Source organism: Sinocyclocheilus anshuiensis, unplaced genomic scaffold (assembly GCF_001515605.1).
Source record: "Sinocyclocheilus anshuiensis isolate Anshui unplaced genomic scaffold, SAMN03320099.WGS_v1.1 scaffold543, whole genome shotgun sequence".
Taxonomy (NCBI): Eukaryota; Metazoa; Chordata; class Actinopteri; order Cypriniformes; family Cyprinidae; genus Sinocyclocheilus; species Sinocyclocheilus anshuiensis.
Window position 1 is genome coordinate 971,002 of NW_015552590.1, and position 23,612 is coordinate 994,613.

The 23,612-nt window shown below is 36.7% G+C and overlaps 1 pseudogene; it reads right to left on the minus strand.

The window, feature by feature from the left end:
* Positions 1-368: 368 nt before the first annotated feature.
* Positions 369-23,612, minus strand: LOC107665503 (disintegrin and metalloproteinase domain-containing protein 10-like; annotated as a pseudogene).

A 23,612-nucleotide genomic window follows, 5' to 3' on the forward strand; every position in this document is an offset into this window, starting at 1 on the left:
CTTTTATCTTTTGCACTGATAATCGACTTACCTAGGCATACTGTAACTGACATTTATTCTGTCAACTGCATCAAACAAACTGCTACAACACTTTACACATTTTTTTTTTAATAATGTATTGTACTGTACATCAATTAAGTAAATTTTACATAACTGTAAATTTGTTTAAAAAAGTCATAATAAATTATATCTTTGATCTAAACATATGCCTTTTTTAATGTCTTGAAATCTGAACTTGAATGTTTTATACATTTATTTTGACACACATATTACTCATTATATACAATTTAACTATTTTAATTATTTACACATATCATTGAACATGTTAAAACAACATCAAATAATGTCCTATTAAATAGATCTTGAACTTTTTTTACCTCATTCGAGCTTAAATGTCACTTAGTTCTTAGTGCTTATCATGGTATCCCCTCTCAAGGATGACATGAAGAGATAAAATCGTGAAAGCAAATCCAGCAGCTCAAACAAAGTGGCGTCGTGAAATCACTCATCATAGCCAAAAGTTTGCGAAACACTAAATTTTAACCTTGCTGATATCGTTCTGACCCTGTAATTTCCGGAGGAAACAAATGACCAGAGACAACCATAAGTAAGCCATTCATAGGTTAACATATACTGTATTTTTATTGTACCTTTCCCAAAAACATGTATCTAAACCATGAATCTACAGCAATCTGTTGTCATTAGCTATGTCGAGATAATCGGCTTTCTCAAAATCGGAGTCTCATGTTCTTGGATTTCTTTGAAATAAACGTAGGCAACATTGTGTACAAAGTTATTGAGAGCACAATGATTTATAGTTGAAAAGCTGGACAGTATTCAATTCTCAAATCAGCAGTGGAGTTAAAATAACTTTGTAATGGCCAATGGTGTGAGACACATGGCTGGAAGAGGCGAAGTAACTCAAATCATGTTTGGACAGATGCAGTCGACTCTCAGCTGTGCATCTGGACAGGCTTTAGTGATCAGTCAGATGTTTTAAACATTCAAAAGTAGCCACAAAAGCAATGCTTTCTTGCTTGCAGGGAGTGTTTTTTTGCCAGTTGGAGGGCTCCAAGTGGAGAGATGTTTACCTGTCGTCATCAATCTCAAGTGGCTGTCCAAAAATACAGATAGTTCCGGCCATTATTGCTGAGATGGCGAGAATACCCAGAAGTATTGCCCACCAATGTGCCTGCAAATGAGAAGAGAGAAGTTTCAAATAATAGCAAACATATATTCACTAGAGTGTTTCTAGCTTGCAGTTATGATGTTAGGGTTCTCTGGGTTGTTCCTTATTGGTCCATTTGGTTTTGGTGCCCAAAATATGTATCCTTGGAAATTTTGACAAATGTTAAAGCAAAGTCCTACTACTGTACACAGGACTAGTGAGGCCATCTCTACAGTAAAGGCAAAAAGGGAATATGGTAGCACACTATAATAGACCAAATAATAACAACAAACCTTCATCCAACCGGCCAGGTCATCAAACTCATCCAATTTCAGGAAAGAATTCTTAAGCCTTGCAATTGGGCCATCGGCATCTAGGATTCGACACACTTTGAACCTGTCGCAGTAGCCTCGGTTTCCAGAGCACGGAGCCCCAGGAACCAAAGCCACATGTTTCCCACTAAAGTAGTGCAAAAGAACTGAAGAAGTGGTGCTTGCACAAGTATTAGGTTTATCTATGGAGAGAAAATACCAAAGAAGAAAAATACAACTCAGATACAAGAACATATGCACTTTATTTACAAATTTATGGAGCAGTAATGTCAGCGCAAACAGTCCATTAAAACAAATGGCTGTTTATGCATCTAATTTATTTGGAGCAGTAAACACGTTCTGTTGTGGCGGAACATTGTGGTTACCTCTCTGCTGGCAGCACGTGGCACTTTTCCATCCTGTTCTCTCCCAGGCAGTCACATTGCACCATCTCATACAATGCACAGAGAGACAGGCCACATTCCTGTGTCATCAAGCCACAAGACATTGGTTATAGAGGATGTAACTTTGTGCGACAGGATAATAGGCAAAATATGCCCAATTTGCATGATTACTATGCGCATTAAGCCTGAATAATTCCATGTGCTCAGTTCCCAAGCACATATACTGATCATCCCAGAAAAGCAATTATTTTGGTTTATCTTGTCTTTTCATTTCTTCCTCACACAAATATATATTTATGACAATATAATGTTTTTTATGACTTTGGCCCAAGAAAAAAAAAATTGTCTGTTTTCAATTAAATCACATATTTGTATTACATAATATGTCCTCAAGGCTGTTCTGACTTTTGTAGAACTCAAATATGTTGTTTTATTGTATTTTGAATAGCAGAAAAATGCATGAAATCTGATTTTGACAAACATCAAATCTGTTTGAGACCGGTATAAAATCTGGATGAGTCTGAATGGTCTAATCAGAAACCAATGTAAATATGTAGACTGAATATGGATTACACTGGACTGAAAGAAACCAAAGATCAGATTTTATCAATTACAAAATGCAGATAGCAAGTTCTAAATATTACAATCCAAATCAGAATAGTACATAGTCAAAAAATAGCCAGATTGTCAATAGCTATGTTTCCATCACCCTGTTTTTATGCGCATTTTGAAGTATCGCATCAGAAACGAGTGATGGAAACAGCAAATTTCGGATAAAAATCCCTTAATTCACAAAAAAGTTTTTACGCTCGCTTGAGATGGTTTTTGACTTGTGTGAAAAAGGGTTAATGTGAATAAAAGGAGATGGAAACGCATTTGCTGAGTAAATTCCTCCATGCGCATCAAAAAAAGTCATGTGACTACGCTAACGGGACGGCAAAACCTAACCAGTGGACCGATCGTTCCTCAGCATCTGAAATGTTATGGTCATTTTGAAATGTCCGAGCAAAGTCTGTCATCAACGTATTTCTGTATAATTGCCTCCCAGAACTGTCACACGACTGCATTCCCAAACAGCAGCATCCACCTCCGAAAGCAAGGACCGCATTTATTTTTGTTTCGTCTGCTCGCGCTGAGGCGCAAGTAATTTATTATATAGGCCTATGAAAATTATTATATTCAGGGGTTTCTCCTACTTTGATATACAGCCTATCGCCAGTTCTACCAGGAAGTGACGATTTTGTTCTCTTTGACTAGTTGGATGGAAACGGTGCTTATTCGCAAATGTTTTATGCAATATTTCAATTTTGCACATTAGTTAAATTCGCAACTTTGGATGGAAACCCGGCTACTGTTGGACATACCCCATTAAAACAGACACGTGTACCATCACTGCATATTGTCATGTCTGGCTTGGCGGCGGGTTCTGGACATACAGCAGAGGAACCGGTGCATACACTTCGGTTGCGACACTCAGATTGGCGTTCACACATCAGCCCAGATTCCTTGAAGACACAATGGGAGCTGCAGCATAGACCCTGGCTAGGACTGTGACAGATATAAGGTAAACAGTTACCAATGATCATATTCAAAAAGGTAGATTTAGTGTACCATAATCAGTTCAAGCATTATTAGGCCCCAACCCAAATAGTACTGTTTATGTAGACATAATTTACAAATTTTTATCAAGTCCACAAGACTCTACGGAAGGGCCCCAACCCAGCTCCTGGAGGGCCACCTTCCTCCAGAGTTTAGGACTGGACACCCTTGCCTTACGGAAGGGGGGTCCAGCACAGTTCCTGGAGGGCAAACTTTTAAGAAAGTTTAGCTCAAATGTTCTCTAAAACACCTGCTGTGACATTTTGAGTCATTTTGATGACCTTGATTAAGTGGTTTAGGTGTGTTTAGGTATCTAGGGTTGGAGTTAACCTCCTTGGAGGTCGGCGGTAGTCCTTCCAAACCAGAGGGGTCCAAACCAGCTCCAGGAGGGATTTGTTCCAATTCACCTGCTTAGTTTCAAATAATCCAGAGGACCTTGATTAGCTCGTTCAGGTGTTAAATTGACAGTAGCTAAACTATTCAGGTTGGCACCTGCAGTAGCTGGATTGGAGGTTCCTGAAATAAGGTATCAAGTTTGTCATTTAAGGGCTCAAAAAGGAACTCACTAGCACCCCAAGCAATATAAATACATCCTTCTGGAAAGCCTGCACTGTTGCACTCTTCGCAGTGGTCTACTATCCAACAGTCGATTTGACATTACGACACCAAGGCATGGACCACAAGGGTTGAAGGTGCTATTTGGAACCTTACAGTGAAGAAATTTAATTTCTCCAAAAAGTCTACAGGTCATTCTGACACAAAATGGATTGATGCAAACCTGCATTGTTTGTCGGGCTTCAGTCGACATTCAATGCCTGCAAGTTCCTTTGAGCTGTAACAGCATGGATCACTTTCATCATGGCCCACGTCACATTCTTCCCCCTCTTCTACGATACGGTTTCCACAAATGGGATGCTCACTCACTGACAAGATAAAACAGGTACATCTTCAGCCAGTTAAGTTTACCTCAAGTCCTGATCAGCCATGGAGATAAAGCCCATTGAAGGTGAGATTTAGGACTGAGATGAGCTAAAGTTAATTAGCATATCTATCCCATCCCAGAATCTGTTCAGGCATCTTACCTGCAAAGCATTTGTCCTTCTTGATATTCAGAATGCGACTCATGTGCCGCAGGCTGCAGGGGGAGAACTTGTTGCTGTTCTCCTCGATCTTGTAGGAGGCTTGAGGGAACATCAAGAACCTGCCTTTGTCACCGGTGATCTCCAGGCCTCCACAGTCAGAACCCTCATCATGCTGTGTAAAATGTAGATCGGGAGTCTCAAACTAAAATGATCTACTACTAGTTAGTTGTTCTCCTCCATTGGGGATCAATTAAACAGTTGCAACAACAATTGTAAAAGCATTAATTTTTAATACTATATATTTATTAGCCCAAGTAATACAAGTAATTTACTTGCTTCTGTTAATTAATTTCTATATTTCCATGTCTAGGAAGTAGTACCAGGTATACAAATTATGCACACTATAGTGTTGTGTTGCTTTTCATTCACACAAACTCTGCAGCACATTAAAGCCTCCAGAAGTGAAATGAGATAAGTGGGCCAAAGGCCACTGGCCCCTTTCCCTGGCCTCCCCATAAATCAAATGGCACTTTTCCACTGCATGGTACGGCATGGTACGGCTCAGTATGGTTCACTTTTGGGGTGTTTTCCACTGGGTACAGTACTTGGTACCTGGTACTTTTTTTAGTACCACCTCGGTTGGGTTCCAAGTGAACCGTACCGTTACCAAAACGTGACGTGTAAAATCTGCTGATCACTGATTGGCCGGAGAGAATCGTCTCTACCTGCGTCACTGAACTTGCGACACAAACACAAAAGAACCGCTATATTTAAATCAGCACAGCCAGCGAAGGATCGAATGCAACTGTTTTGAACGAGCACACCTTTTTTTAACAACCAAAAAGTTTCGTTGTCTGTTGCGGAAGTACAGACGTTCCTCTCGTTGATAGCTGAGGAGCGGATCCAGCTAGAGCTTGATGGGGGCGACGCGGAATGAAAAAGTTTTTTGTAGGAGTCGTGGCAGTAGAGGCGGCGCAACTATAACGACATGTGAATAATCCCGCCCACTCTAAAGAGATACTAAACTGCAGTGGAAACGCAAACCGAGCCGAGCCATGCCGTACTGAGCCATGCCGTACTGAGCCGTGCCGAGTCGTACCATGCAGTGGAAAAGCGCCAAAAGATGATGTGGATCCTCCGATCTGCTCTGCATCCCAAATTCAGTCTGGAAACAATAAGCCATGCTTGTCAGCCCTTTCGCTGTCAAATGTGACAACATGTTAGGGGGAGGTGGACAGGCAGAGCAGAACTAATCTGCCAAAGAGCCGTAGAAAGTGTGAAGAACATGGCTGCTACAGGTGGAAAAGGTCACCAATCACTAAAAGGCATTTGGATATGCAGCAAGCCCATAATGCTCTATAGCGTTGCATGCTACGATAAAGCCTGCAATCAAACAAAAATAATCTAGCATTTGGTAACAGCGTAGTAGCATGCATTTTCAAAACAAATGACGCCAATGGAGATCGCAGCCCAAACCTGGTGTTAATCATTCATGCATGTGTCAGTTGTTGGTTTTAACTATACAGGTTAGTCTGTGAAAGGCATCAGACTTACAGGAGCTCCAAGACTATGGCCCAACTCATGGGCGAAGGTCAGTTGCACATGTTTGGGAGAAAGGTAGTAGCCGTAGTTCTGAAGAGTGATTAGACCCGTGTTATGGCTGGAATTGTGACCACCCTTCAAAATCATCTCAGAGCAGATCCCTCCCCAGTTATCTAAGAATAAAAAATAAAAGTAAAGGAAATACAGCCTTCAGGGACTTTTGTTACAGCGAAGATTAGATTGACTCAGGACAGTTCTCTTGAGTTTTAATTTAAAAAACTCTTTAAGTTACGTCCCTTGGCAATAGGTACAGGGAAAAGGTACCGTGTCTCTTGGAAATGGATGTGTCAGTTGGCCAAAATATCTCAAGTCATGATTTACATATTGAGAAGAGCCCCTAGCAGAGAGGTGTACTTTTTATTTTCATATGAGCTCCCCTTTGTTTCGAGCTTATATAATGCCAACAGACGATTTTACTGCTGATGACAAACATCTGGTCTTTTTTGCACAGCACTAACCAATTACATCATTGCTGACTAAAGTCTGCTGCTGGTGGGTGGTAAGAGGGGTTAGACTTGTAGTTGGTCAAGATCAGCCTGTCCATCAAAGTCCAAAGTCCTGGACTGTTTTAAACCAGGCTGTGAACTCTGAGCTCGGCAAAATCAAAGGTCAGGCTTATGGCTCCTCAGATGTTGTGAGATTTGTGTTCAGGCCCAAAGCATCGAGAACCCATTCACATTTTTTTTTATGCCTGTCTCGGGGAAATTTACAAGAACCATACACTGAGGTTGGATAAACTGGCTCACATAAAACATATGTGAACTGTGGGTTTATAGAGGCTTTATGGTTGTCATCTGTCTCTCATTTAGGGCTCTCATCATCACATGAGGAATAGATCTTCGTTTTTGGAATTGCTGAGTCATTTGTCACTGTGGTTCAAACAATCATAAACATAGGAAGTTTCAAATGCAAATGTCTAAAAATTCTTAATGGCAGCTAAGAAATATTTCGAAATTTGAAGGTCTTGCAGACCATGTCCAACTGCCAATAGTGCTATTGGAAGGACAATGGTGTTGTCCTGACAAACACATTAAAATAACTATGTGAGCTATATTCAATTAGACAATGGAATATAAATGCATTGCATGGCAGAGCTTACTCATTCCAACTGACTAGGAAGAGTGCCAAATGAAATGAAGGTGAAATGTTTACTCCGTTGTACTCTAGGTCAGAGGCATCTTTACAGAACGCTGAGCTTGTTCAACAACATGCAAGGTGACCAGGATGGTGCCTTTCACAGTTGCTATATCAGGCTCTTTTTCCACTAGACTCACATGGAGCCATTTTTGTCACAAGGTTTTTTAGGGCATAAGGCTGTTGATTTGCACCACAACACAGCCATCATGATTGTTCAAAACAATCAGCAAAAAGTCCAAACCAACCACAATAGCGAAGATTAAGGAAGTATTTAAGAGATGGGAAAGTAAACAGGACCTAACACCAGAGGAATATTTTTAGTCCAATAGAGTGCTTAAATAATTCTCAATGTTCATCACATTTAGTTTTGTTTGTAGAAATTCTGCAGGAATGTTAACAGGAATCCACACAATCTGCAATTTCATTTGAGGGACATCTGCCCCCAATACATTTCCAAATTCAAATTCAATGAACCGTTAACACTGGACTTTGACATGTTTACCAATATAAAGCTGCTTGGTAGCTAAACGTTCATGCATAGCTACACTATGACAAAGGACCAACTTTGCCCAAGAAATTTCACAGTTTCCCTCATGTGACCGCACCATGCACGTTCTGTTCATCGTGATTAAGATTAAAATCTTCTCAAATGAACAAATTTTATGCATTTTGAAACCTAAATACAACTGCCAGAAGTAAAAAGCTAAGTGTAAGATATAAACAAACCATACCACAGTCGCATGACTTTAACATCACCAAGCTTTAGACAATTCTTTCAATCTTCATTTAAACAACATTTTAACTAAAAGTTGGAGTTAGAATTGTTTGCAAGACTAGTGAGTAAAATTTAGGGTTTTAGCATTTTGATGTTTAATGTCCCAAAACAACCTCTATATTAGCCTTTCAGCCACTTGTTAACAACTGCCTTTTTCAAGACAAGTAAAAGCTTTAAAACATATCACTGATGTATTTCATGTCTTACAACAAAATGTGAAAACATTATGAGATTGTGTTAATCCTTATTTCAGGCATTTAAACAAAACCCATTTAAAAACACTGACTTCAGTATAAAAGAAGAAGAAGAAGTGCTCAAATGCTAACTCATTTATGGGTTTTGGCCTACAAAAATATGCCATTCCTGCAGAACACTATACAACAAATAAAATGGGAGGACACATTAAAGTCGATATGTCCAAATCATAATGCATTAAAATACTACAACTACCACCCACCTACAAAACACTGACCTCTCTACAACCTCCCAAGCTGCTAAAGTAGGGTAGTGCGTCTTTATTGGGTAAGTATGATTGATAGAAAGCCCCCACAAACCCCTTCAGCCCACTCCGCTGTGGAATAAATGGGTGACAACAAGCCCAGTCAAAACCAGGCCAAAAGACTGTTGTAGGGCTTGCAGATGTCTTGATTCAACTTTCCAGGGCCAAACTTTAAGATGTTAGTGTTAGCATCCATCAGGTTTCTTGACATGCTTGAGTGCTAAAGCAGTAAAAACTCACATCAAAGTCACTGCTGCTTTTATGTTTGTCCAAAAAAGGCCTGAATTAACAAATTTACACACAAGGCCCATCCCATATGGAACTGCATGCAACTTGATACTGGATTTGCATGGTGGTTCAATGCTAATGTGCATGAAGGAACCTATGTGCCTCCTCACGTGAGGGTTTCACCATGGAAGCAAATGGCGATAAAGGAATGCGGTTATCCCAGTTTTTGCGGTGGGGGTAGAGGTCTAACATGCACAGCTCTCTGGTCACATGTCACCACTTCTGTGGACTCACACTCCCTTTCTCAGCCAATCACAGCGGGCGCTGCGGTCAATCCCATGGCAGCATTCTAGGATCTCAGCTGGTGGCCTGCACCTCCAACCGCAACAATAATAATCAAAACAATGACTGCTAAGTTTGCTGGCCGTGGGAGATCCCAGTGACATTCAGATACCGTAACCCAATGTTTTCAAACTCAATTCCTGGAGGGCCAGGGCTCTGCACAGTTTAGCTCCAATCCTAACCAAACACACCTGATCCAGCTAATCAAGGTCTTCAGGATTACTAGAAACTTCCAAGCAGGTGTGAGTTGGAGGTGGTTGGAGCTAAACTCTGCAGAGCTGCGGCCCTCCAGGAATTGAGTTTGAGACCTCTGCCGTAACCGAATTGAGGCCAGTGTACATTTACAAAGCACCACTTCTATGAAAACTGACAGATCTGAGAGTCATCAAGGGTCAAAATGTAAGGAATGTGTTGCTAGATGAGGGAATTTCCCTTATAAAGACCAGCACTGGATCAATAGTATGATGGTTTGCTCGATTGGATTGCACCAGACCCGTTTGTAAGGTCTTCTTCTTCTATATACGCCATACACTTACGCCACACAACTATGCTAAGATGTAACTGTAAGTTGTTCTGGTGTCCAAAGCGGGAACTAGCTTATGCCAGACTATTTCTGCATGACTATATTATTCCTACGAGCTAGACCACTATGAACTATGAAGATTCATGCTGGTCTAAGCTGATCTTTTCAGCCAAGTAGAGGAATTAATTGATCAATAAAGGCAGGAGACGTCTCATTTATAACATTCAGGATGTTGCAGATGTCCAGATTAAAAGGGAGCGACAGCTAAGGTCATGTCCTGTCATGTAGAGGAAGCTGCTAATGCGGAATACAGCATTCATTGTGCCGCGGAGAGGTCAATTACGAGGTCAGCTTAGCAGCGGTACTACAAACAATGTACCAACAAGACGTTTATTGCCTTGGTAAAAAACAAAACAAAACATAGTGGGATAATACTGTGAGTCTGAGAAGGTGTTTTTAACCAAAACAATGCAGTATAGTGTACTTCTCAATTTACTAATAACTTTTTTTTTTTTTTTTAGCAATTTGAAACACTTTTTCTTCCATGTTTTAATTTTCACAGTAAATGTATTTTGTCTAGCACTGTTCGCCAAAAAAATAAAAGGAATTGTTCAATTTGAATTTGATTACATTTCAAAAGATTAATTAAATTGTTCAGTTGTTTAAAAGATTAATTAAATTGCCTTCGTTTGATTACCACAGTTTTTGATAATAAATTTATATTAAAATGACAAATCCAGAAAAATTCAAACAGACAACTTTAAGACTAAGACTTAGACTTTAAGACTAAGACTTTAATAAAAAAAAAAATAATAGTCTTATTATTATAATAAAATAAATTATTAAATTGTTAAAGCTTTATGAATTTAACTGAATAGACATGCTTTTAGATAATTACAATTTAAATAGAACATTAAAATGGAATCCAGAAAAATAAACCAGAAAACAGAATTTGGAGGAAAAAAATAAAATAAAAATTTTACAGTGCCCTAAAAATATATTTTTGTTAAACATTTAATAAACTGATGTTTAATTATTGAAATTTCATGATTTCAATTAATTAGAGATATGCTTTTACATTACTAAAATATAATCAATATATAACATTTAAACAGAATCTAGAAAAATCAAATCTGAAAAAAAAAAATAAAATTGGGGGGGGGGGGAAAAAAAAGATTTAATTGCATTACTGTATTCTGGTTTAATCATACAATTAGAGCCATTGTATGTCTTGCAGTTTCTTATTAGCAAACTTGTCCACTTGTATCTCATAAAACTCTCACAGTATACATGCAATTACATAAAAACTTCCAGGAAGGCTGTTTCTCAGAATTTTACATTAAAGCACATTCTTTCCTAGAAGTACTTCCCAAAGACCACCACTCCACGCCCAGACCCACACCATTTACATCACAATCTTTCAATAGGGTGTCTAGGGTTTGAGTGATGTTATCAGATAGCTTGCTTCAATATCATGTCGCGTCAAGGACAACTGTGGATAGAGGTCACATACCAAAGGCCTAAATGTTGCATAAGCCCAGTCAGCCACCATTGAGTATAATAATATTCCTCCACGTGACATTTCTTGTGGGCGTCATTGAGGCGGCTTGTGTTGCGATTTGTCTAGAGCGGATGGGCTGAAATTACCTGGTTTTCCTTCCCAGGCCAGACCGAGAACCCCGCTGAAGTCTCTGTTGGTCAGGAGATAAGACAGGCAGTAGTCGTTCCAGTTCGTCTCGGAAAACAGACTCAAAAGCTTCTCAGGCCCAATGTGGGTCTTGCCCAAGGGACTGCTGGGATCATCTTCGGTGATCACCTGAAATAGTTAGCGACCTGTTTTATGTCATTCCGGGCTGTGCATTTACATTTTTGACATTGGTGAAGTAGGTCAGGAGGCATGAGAGTAGAACACTGTATGGCAGAAATTATATGTGAAAAAGTGCAAAATAAGGACCTTATGGTGAGGAATTTAAGTTTGAAATTAAATCTAAAATTAAGAGGCAATAAAACAAATACAAAAAAAGATTAAATAAATATAAATAAATATTATGAAATTATTTAAAATCAAGAGGCAAAAATACAAATTACAATAAAACAAACAAAAAAGGTCAATAAACAAAGTTTAGAGGCAAAAAAATTAATAAATACTGAAAAACAGGAAGTTAAGAGGTAATAAGCAAAAAAAGAAAACAGGGCAATAAATATGAAATGATCTAAAGCTGACAGGCCATAAATACTAAAAAAACAAAAAAAACAACTTGAAAATAAATAAATATTATGAAATGCTCTAAAGCAATAAAGAAATACTAAAACAAATGACAAAAATAAATAAATACATTTCCAATTAATAAATACTTTAGACAATACAAACAATTAATGAAAAAATAAAAATATTAATAAACTATTTAAGATTAAAGGCAATAAAATATATTAAATAACAATGGGTTAATAAATATTACGCAATTATCTAAAGTTAGAGGCAATAAATACTAAAAACAATCAAACAAAAATAAATGAATAAAAAAAAAAAAAAAACGGGTAAATAAATCCTTTTGAAGTTGAGAGGCAATAAATAAATTCTAAAAATAAACAGGACAATTAAAAAAAATGTCAAAATATATATAATACAGCTGTAATTATTTTGTTTAAACCATGACCTAAACAAGGACCTTACGGTGAGAAATTTAACTTTGAAGTTCACCAGCTCTATGCCGTCAAACTCGGCTTTGTCGTAAATGTCGTTTACTGCTTTCATGTAGGAGGCAACCTGCAAAACATATTGGTGCATTAAGCTTATGATTAACTGACTTCACTTTGACACCTTATTAGACAGAAATAGTGACACAATTACAGACGAGAGGACAGACAGAAAGATTAATTTTGCCACAGTAATCTTATCATATTATTTGATCAATTGAGACACTGTTCTTCAGAGTTTCAGTTGCAACAGTGAATCCTCCAGAGAGTCTCTTGCCCCAGTCACTGTCAGTGGATTGAGGCACATTTCGCCTCAGAAGGAATGAAAGCACTCTGGGGTAAAAGTGCCTGGTGAGGAATGTGAGTGACAATCTGGCCTATGTTCCTTACAATGAGCAGGCCAAGACCAACATATTAGCACACAGCACTGGGTGAATATGGAAATGTGGAATAACACTGTGGCATGGCACACAGCCCGAGTACCTACACCCAATTACACAAACACTTCTGAATCTGAAAAAATAGATACATAAATAAATCACAACAACATATTACAGTTATATAAATGTACATACATAATATGATTTTTAGTATCATTTAATATTTACATTAATATTCATTATCATCATAATTAGCACCAATAAAATGTATTTATTTATTTATTTATATTTGCTCAGTTTATTTATATTCTGTTATTATATTTAATATTTAAGGGCATATTTTTTTTACACAAATTGCTATAGATAAATATTTTTACTCAAAGTAAAAATGGGAAGAAAATTTTACAACAAATTTATATTATTAAGCTTGTAAACTATTATACAAAAAAAATTTTTTTTTACTGGTCTAAAACAAATCTTGTTCAATAATTAATTATTAATGTTTATTAATAATATAAAAATTATATAATTAACATTAAATATTAATATTAAATTTCTATATATTAAATATATCATAATGAATATTACATATTAATATATTAAATATATTAATATATATCTTTATTAGTGCTGTCTAACGATTAATCACGATTAATCACAGCACTAATCTTTATTGATATTTAAATTGTGAGTAGTGTATTGTATACACTACCAAAACTTAAAGAAAAAAGCATTTTTTTTAAGAAATTAATACTTTTAATCTGCAAGAATGCATTAAATTGGTCAAAAAATGACTGTAAAAATATTTAAAATTGTACAAAAGATTTCTATTTTAAATAAATGCTGTTCTTTTGTACTTTCTATTCATCAAAAAATTCAGGAAAAAATGCATCACTGTTTCCACAAAAACATTAAGCAGCAAAATTGTTTTCAACATTGATTGAAATTCAGCTTTGCATCACAGAAATAAATTACATTTTAAAATAAATTAAAATAGAAAAGAAGTTTTAAGTTGCAATAATTTTTCACAAGATTACTGTTTTTACTGTATTTTTTATCAAATAAATGCAGCAAGTCACTTCGTGTAAAAACATTAAATCTTAACAATCCCAAACTTTTGAAAGCTAGTTTTTTTTTTTTACTGATCAATTTTGCTGGGCACAAACATAGGGACCAAAAACAAAAGACTTATTAACAGTTTTGTCCAACTCAGAAACCGACTAAGTAAAAAAAGCAACAAAATAACAAAGAGCCATTATCATTTAAATGGGTGTTTTTCAGTTATTCATTTGGCAGAAACATTGCTTTTCAGGAATTCCGTACATGCAGTGATTGGTAAAACAATAAAAATCACCAGCTGTAGAGAGTAAAACAAAAACATTGCGTAACCGTCAAAAATAATACGCAGACAATGGGAACTACCCCCAAAGTAAAAGCTCAGTGATCTCAGCCGCAAGGCAGGCGGTCCAGCCCCCAAAATACACCAATCTGGAAAACTCGTCAGATAAAAGATAACAAACGGTTACTTTAACTTGTGGAAATCCTGTCTTTTATCTTCAGCATACAAACATTACATAACATTAAGTTGTACCAAAGCAGCTTGAAGACCTTTGTTTCTCACAGCCAAAGTAAAGAACTTGGCTTCGTTCCATTGGTGACATACAATCCCACCATTTCGGAGAAGTCTCCAGTGGGATCAAGGAAGGAACATGCTGTGAATCCCACTTCGTGGAGATTGGGTACCGAAGGGCGGCAACACTTTAGAGTCAACAGGAAAAGTATTGTGTTTATCAGCCTGTAGCTGTCGAATGAAAGAATCTTTTGAGTACTAGATCTTGGGAACTCACCTGAGCCACGACAGCTTCAACACTTCCAAAGCGTTTGTAGAAGCGGTGGTCTGCATGGAGGTGCAGAAGACAGCTGGTTTTGGACTGGTCGACCTTCCGCTTTGACCTGGACACTGGTATCTGCTGTGGGTCACAAGACGGAGAAGATTTCACAACCTTGAGAAGGCGTCAAGGGAGAACTTAGGGAAAAGCTCACATCTGGTTTTTCAATGCTGCCACCGAACAAGTGGAAGTGATGTGTTGTAGTAAATATGAGCTTAAAATATAGTGTTATCTGATTTAAAGATGCGGCAGGTTGTCCTTGCACCCATTTTGGGGTAAATGGCTTTAACCCAACCAGGAGCTTCAAACAATAGATAGATTGGACAGATAGTACTCTTTTCCATACAGCAGGACGCCTCCTAAAAACAGGACAAGGTGGTAGAGCAATTACAATTATTGAGTGACATTGCGAAGCATTGATGTAATGTCGGCCACCTCCATGTGCAATCTTCTAAAAAGCTCTCAACATCTGATTTCAAAATTATTTCCACATTTAGTGCTCCTTTTAAAGAACTTATTTGGGTTTGTAAGGACACACTGTACAGGACAAAACTGGAAATGAGGTGAAGTCATGTCTGACCTCTTGGTGGTTTTGGACAAGATGCTGCAGCCGCTCTGCACCACAGAAGCCAACATGAGCCTGTTTCAAGGGAGCACTGTCTGTGGAAAAACATATTAAAGGGTTATAATATGGGAGTCGACTACTAAGGAGATGTAAACAAGGGATAAAAATGTTGTAATTAACAGTGTTGTTAAAGTTACCTTAAAATAATTTGAATGTATTGAAATAAATCTGAAATAAGATGAAATATAAATTAGATGGAATAACCTAAACCTATGAAAAACCTAAACCTAAGCATTAGCAACTAACTGCAATAGGTTTAAGTATTAAAATTACTAAAAGTAAAATAAAAATAAATCTAAACAGAAAGATTAAAAAATAAATGACAAAAGCACATAAAATTACTAAAACTTCAATTACACTAAAATTAAAATGAAAAATAAAAAGCTAATTCAAAATGTTAATAAATAATGATAGTACATAATTAATATACTAAAAAAAACACTGGTAATTAATCAGAATGTTGCTTTGATATGAAAAGGGAAGCATCCAAATTAGTTTCAGTGAAATGTTAGTGGTTTCACCATCCTGAAGTTCTTTCAAAGAGATTCTTCTCAGAAAAAAAAAGAAGCTTTTTTTTCAATAAATATCATAAATATTTCATAAATGTTAATAAATAATTCTTTGGGCCTCATTCAGGAAACACAGAACAAATAAAACATGTAAATCTCTCACGAAAGATACTGTAAGATTTATGTAAGAATGGTTTTATGAACAGCTTGCACAATAAAAATTGTTGTTTGTGGTTCACGAATGAGGCCAAATACATTCTTATTAATGTCCTGTGAAATAAAAGACTAGATGACACAGATATTTTGACAAAAAAAGATGCAAAAACCTTGGACCCTTTTGTACAGTCTTGAAATGATGAATTCATTGCAAAACCAACATGCTTGCTCAAGTGGGACTTGGGCGACTGTATCTTTTCTGACCTCTGTTGAAAAACCTCATTGTAACATAATTTCTAACTGTACTAAACTTTGCTAGACTTGACTCTTACTTGTACCTCGTAAATGAAAAGAGAGTACATTTTATAAGTAGCACATTCTTTTGTTATTTTATTTCTCTAATTAGCCTGAATTTAACTTATTTTTATTATTGTCTTAATTTGAAAGGAAGAACAAAAATTGTACTCTTTCTGAAAAACCATGCAAAGTCATTGTGTGGTTGTAAGGATCCTGCTAAGGTGGTTTTAGTGTATTGCTGGTTGTTAGGGTGTTTTTGTTGGTTGCTAACTGGCCCAAATCAAAAGTGCCCACATTCTTAAAAATGGTTTATAGGTATTCATGGTTCCATGAAAAACTTCAAACATCAGTGGAACCTTTACATTGCACAAAAAGTTCTTTATAGTGGTAAAAGTTTATTTAGATTATTAAAATGTTCTTTACACTAAGAAGATAATGGTTCTTTTGAGAACTTTTTGCTGAAAGGTTCTTCCAAAAATGGGTCTTCTATTGCATCCCAGCAAAAACAACCGCCATTTGGAACCTTTACTTTTAAGAGTGCAGTCCCAAATCTACTCTACAATAAGTCATATAAATTATGGGATTTTTTGCCCAATTTTATCATCTGCAAGAAAGAAAAATATGAAAACTTAGAAATATAAAATCAACAGGTGTACAATATGGGGTGTTCACACCATGGATGATAACTAAAACTATAAGGTTTTAATAATTGTTATAGGGAATTCCACACTACAACTATAACGATAACAGGGGAACAATATCACTGTAATCACTTTCAGAACAATTTTTTTCCAGCTGATGATCAAAAACATTGACAGCCTAAGAGAATCCACTCGACTAAGCTTGAGGATTTACAGAACATTACAGTGCATTGGTGTGGATGCTAATATAGTTATCGTTACAGTTATCGCTCTTGGCTTTAACCCCAAGTATTACCAGTAGTAATCGCAGGCACCAAGTTTAAATCTCACACAACACAAAAAGGTAATATTACATTATATTTAAAGTCTTTAAAATCTGACTCTGAAAGTTGAACCTTCTTCATAGTTACATTGTTGTTGTTTAAAAAAAATTCACTTCAAAAACATTCCTACAAAGGTTAGAGTGCTTCAAAAGCCTTTCAACAAATAAAAACACATGGATCGTGTTGTTTTATTATGATTATTAAAGAATAACTTAAAAACATTCTCGTGGAAACTTCAGTCAACTATAAAAAACAGCAGCACTGATTGTTTGTGATAGCGGTGCATCGTGACCCAAACCAGACATAACAAAGCTGGGTTACATAGACGGTATGACCTTAAAACTTTTATTTGACCCTCTAACTCTAGCACTTTCTATTCTATTTTAATTCTGCTTTATCTATATTTATCTTCTTTTTTTATAAAAAAAAAACAAAACATACAAACACTAGCTTTCTATTTTTTCTATTCTATCTACTTGTTTAAGGTAACTGACTCTCAGACTTCAATGAGAAGGTTTTACATTATGACTTCACATTCAGGAAGGTCTCAAGAATGACACAAATCAGATTAAACATTAATCCGAAGCAAAAAAAACAAGCTCATGCAAAGTCAGGTGGTTGACATCCACAACAGCCTGGTTAAGTTTTACCCACACTGTAAAATGACTGGGAGTTTAGTTGGGAATAAATGTCAAGTTGACTCTAACTAGAGAAGCAATGTGATTGGATCACACCATCCTGGTGTGCAAGAATCAACCAATAAGAATCCTTAAATGTAAATAAGGTGGCAAGCAAGGTCCCACCACTGGTTTCAGATCATTCTTTGGAACATGATCAGTTTCTATAAACAAAAAGGCTAGCAGAGTCGTTCCTGGATCAGTGAGTTTGAGTAGAGAGAAATGGAGCATGTGAGAAGAAAGGGTAAATGTGGGGCATTGACCCATTGATGGAATTACTTCCAGACTTTGGCTTCATCCTGTGTGCATCTCTTTCAAGTAGTTGTGCATGTGGAGACCAGGGCAGAAAGGTTTCAGGAGTTGTTTGAGGAAAATTATGCCTGAATTTGTCGAGAAACAATCCACATATAGAGGGGAGCAGAAATTAAAATGAATGTTTATCCAAGAACACTTGCAGAATCAAAGACTAACCTGGAATAGATCTTGTATTTTTTATAAACCCAACCAGCACCAATTACATTGACGTCACTGAATTATACAGTATGGAAATCAAAACCAAGCATTTAGATATGGCAGTGAGCTGATAATGAAATACAAACTTGCTAAACTGTCCTGTTTCTGTGTTCATATCCATGTTTTTCATGTGGTCAACCCTGATTGGTTGTTTCCTTTACCCAGCCAGCTGCAATGAAACCTAATAAAAGCTGCTCCACTTCCTGTTAGTTTTAACTTCCAGGTGGCAGATAAACCACGGCATTGTCCAAAGATTGGATGAGTATAAATAACAGATCTGATTTGAACAATCAGATTTAGTCTTCAAGTGACTCAAACAGGAAATCCGTTACTTTAACTTGCTGCAAATTAGTATAATGTTTAAAAACAAACAACATAAAACATGGGCACAATTTCAAGTAGCTACTTTTGGATGCCAATTTAGTATATATGTATTCATTTATATATAAAACATTTTATACATACATTTTTTTTTAGACAATTATGGGCCATTATTCCACCATATATATATATATATATATATATATATATATATATATATACACACACTAAAAAATGCTGGGTTATTTGTGAAATACAAACTTGCTAAACTGTCCTGTTTCTGTGTTCATATCCATGTTTTTCATGTGGTCAACCCTGATTGGTTGTTTCCTTTACCCAGCCAGCTGCAATGAAACCTAATAAAAGCTGCTCCACTTCCTGTTAGTTTTAACTTCCAGGTGGCAGATAAACCACGGCATTGTCCAAAGATTGGATGAGTATAAATAACAGATCTGATTTGAACAATCAGATTTAGTCTTCAAGTGACTCAAACAGGAAATCCGTTACTTTAACTTGCTGCAAATTAGTATAATGTTTAAAAACAAACAACATAAAACATGGGCACAATTTCAAGTAGCTACTTTTGGATGCCAATTTAGTATATATGTATTCATTTATATATAAAACATTTTATACATACATTTTTTTTTAGACAATTATGGGCCATTATTCCACCATATATATATATATATATATATATATATATATATATATATATACACACACCATAACACAATGACACAACAAAAATGATTATAACAATTTTTGCTGTAAAACTACATTGTTGTATAACTACATTGTTTTGTTCGATTTTCAGTAGTAGTATGGTAGTTTATACTTTTGTAAGTGACAGTGGGCTATTTTCCTGCTGCGACTGTGTGCTTAAAGGTGCAATAGGTGATTGTCTTCAGAAACATCTTTTGTTATGCTGGTTGAAAGTCTCTTCACATCCCGATAGCAATCATTAAGTTAAGTGGGTGAATGACGCATGATGTAGCCCAGCGGTTCCCAATTCCAGTCCTCGCGCCTCCACACTCTGCATATTTTGCATGTCTCGCTTAGTTAACATGCCCGATTCAGATAACCAGCTCGTTAGAAGTGAGCTACGTGCATGAACTGTGTTCCGATCGATATGATCCCTACACACTGTTCATTGCTCCCTCCTCCCTGAGCAGGGGAAATACGTTGAAGTTTACTTAACTTCGGAACATGGGCTGGAATTTAGAACTGCTGATGTAGCCTATTGTAGTAATGTTGTCTCTGGTATTCTGGTCTGTGAGTGAGAGTATATGCGTTCAGGAGAGCTGATTCTAAAGATTTTATTGGTTGTGTCAATTAAAGTGTTGATTTCCTACACTATGCTACAAAAAATGCTAGCCCTAAACCTACCCCACACCTGACCCTAACCTTAACCAGTGAGATTGACTGCACTGCGGGATTGGCACTGAATAGCGTGGTAAAGAAAGATGCAGTTCAGGAGATAAACAGTTAATAAGATTATGCGATATGAGATTGTTCCGTAACTCCCCCAACCGGACCTCACCGGACAATGGCACCTTTTTAGTTACACCCAGCGTCACGACCCCCTCCTACCTTGCGAATTTTGAGCCCCGGAACGGCCCCGTTGCTTAGAACAAAGCGATAGAGTGAAATCTTTCACTTGCGCTGCGCTGGGACGGCTCGCGGGAGAGCTCGTGGGTGATTCCTGTTTATATCATTAAGCAGAGTTTTTCAGAAGTATAGAAATCCTTCTGTAACCAATGCCATTAGTATGTTTTGCAACAATAAGGTTGCGAAGGTCTTGAGAAAGCTCTTTGTTTTTACCCATCATGAAATGTTTCTTGTGTGACACGTTGGTCATGAGACACCTTTTTATAGGCCATCAGTTGGGACTGAACCAGCTAATATTAATTTCCACTGACAAGGGGCAGGACTGCTTTCTAATTACTGATAGATTTCTGCTGGTGTCTTGGCTTTCCATGCCTTTTTGCACCTCCCTTTCTTCATGTGTTCAATACTTTTTCCCTGGGTCATTCCACAGACACAGAACTTAATTTCTGAATTTATTTGTTTTGTTTTCTTTCTATGTATGGATTACTTGGGTTGTTACCGACATCTGTTGAAAATTTCATGTCAACAGCACCTTTAGAAATATATTTACTGGGAAAAATGCATGGGAATCCATGGGAAATATTCTACAGTAACCTTGAAACCACATGCGTATGGTGTGACTTCAAGCACGAGATCACATGACCACCAATATCCACAGACTATACATACACTTGTCTCTCTGCCAATGTTTACCTCCTGCTATACAAAGGCAGGAACACGTGTCTTTTTACGACCCCAGTGAAAGAGGTGCACAGACGCAAATGTAAATCCCAGAAACTGCAGGTACAAAAGTCTCAGACCACTAGTCGAAATGCACTTGTTTTGCATTCTTGTAAAATCTAATATTGAGCATTTGGAGCTTCATCTGAAACAAATCCAAAGTTTTGTACAAAGGAGTTTGGATGCTCATTGGCAAATACACCACTCACTAGCACGACAATGAACTGCAGTAAAAAAAAATACCCCACACAGTTCAATGAATGTTTGGACAAACAAAATCAAGTACAATAGCAACACCACTTGAAATACAAATCTCACTTTTAAAACCATAACTTTCTAAGTAGATATAATAGTTTTTCTCCAAAAGTAGCTTTTTTTTTGGCTGTTAGTACATTGCTATGTGGTTGCTAGGGCATTATGGTTACTACTTAACTAAAGGTTTCCTTAAAAAAAGTAAATAAAAAAATAAAAAATAATAATAATATAAAATTAATTAATTAAATAAAATTCCCATTTTCAAGCTAAAACTACAAAAAAGTAGTTTGTTAAACATTATTTTTTAACTTATTTTCCAAATAAAACAATTTGAGATCGTACAAATTCATACACTTATAGTTATATGGGTGGACCATCATGATTTTTTTCTTTTTTTTTCTAAAAATCACATTGTACAAATTCATACAAAATCGCCTACTCATAAAACACATCTCATGAGATCGGGTTGGGAAAGTCTTATTATTATATTAAACTGCTAGCTATATTGAACAGTTCTGCTTGCAATAGGCCTAAATTTATCATGGTTTATGGATTTTTCGTCTTTATTGTAAAAATGGCAAAAATACTGAATAAGAAAATTATTTTTGCAGTAAACACAAAATTTCGTTAGGACTAATTCACAGCTTTACCTCAGTGAAGAAAGAAATACATTATAATCACTTACCCACATCATCCTCGTGATAAATAATGGAATGGTCGTCAGTGTTGGAGGTGGTGTATCTGTCAATGGGCTCGACGTAGAACGTCCCATTGGCTGTTGTAATGGAGCCTTCAAACTGACCCTCGAGAACAGACCCTTGACATGAGGATTCACTCTCATCTTGAGACATGAACAGTTTCATCTTAGTAACATTAATGATAGATAAGAATTGTGTGGCATTTGAAACAATGAATGTGTTTCAAAATGTCCTACCTTCTACTGCTCCTGAGTATATGTAAGAGAGATCCACCATCTGAGTTTCATCTTCTGACTGGACCTTGAAATCTTCTGTGAAGCCATTTACATCTGGCTTGAGACGTAGGTGGAATTCCCTACCAAAACAAAATCAGTGCTTAATAAAATTCATATGTACATATTTAAGTATGGTGGATGTCTTAAAAATCCTAAGTACCTTTGAAAGGCTTTGAAGTTTAGATGAAGATCTTGTTTGTTTGGATGCGTCTCGCGTCTGATGCGCTGGTGCTGTTGTTTTATGAGATCTCGGTCATAAGACAGGCCTTCATAGTGTTTTATGTACTTGCTAATATCTTGTAAAGCTTCTGAAATAATTAGAAACGAAGGATACGCAGTTAAATTGGAGTCCAGTCCAATTATACATTTGTTTACCACAAAGCAGTGACAGTGAGTAGATTTTTAAAATGTAAGCTAATTCGCACAAACACATTGTGCATTGCTGGTATTTTGGCTGGTTTTATAGAGGTTGTTGTCGTCACTTTTTAGCTGGTCAAGCTTGGAGATCAGCTCACCCCCAGCTAAAAACCAGATGGGATTGCCTGGGACCTGTGAGCTAAGTCTAGTGAAACAACTTTTAAACCAGCCTTTTAAACCATAGGCTGGTTTAAGCTTTTTCCCCAGTTGCATTTACATTAACAACAGTTGTCAGTTATTTCTGCTATTTACTTTTTTTTCTAAGCACATCACATAAAATACATCTTGATGCCCCTATTCTGTGCTGTTTTCATATTTTTAAATACAATTCTGTGTGAACAGCACCTGATGCTCACATCATACTATAGTGTTTTGAATGGCTAAAGTCAAAATAACCTACCTGTCTGTATAATAATTGCTGGACAGAAATAGTCAATTTTATCATTTATCAAATGAAAATCATTTAGCTTATAATAGCAATAGCATACCTCTCCTCCACAAATTTAATTTCACAAACGGTGCAGTTTAAGTTACACACCAAAGCATAATACTTTGGGGTTCGTTCAAATCCCTAACCTTAAGTATGAACAACAATAGTGTTGGTTACCTTACCTTAGCAAGACCACTAATTCTGATTAAAGTTTTCTCTTATCTGAGTAAGGAAGAACATCTGATTTTGCTGCAGGCAAGTTGGGGCAAGCGGGCAAATGGAAGGGGCCAAAAAACTTGAATAATCCAGACAAATGTCCTTTCATTACCTCAGATAAACCCACCGCATGCAAGACAAAGCATTAAGGCATATGATATCTTACCTGTAAAATGTCCTCTAGATAAAATATAAATCAGCAGATAAATCTTGGAAGCGCTCAAAAGTGTGGCTACCATGTTTTCTTAGCTGACTAGGTGCTTGAAATCTATTCAGAGAGGAATGTTTTTGG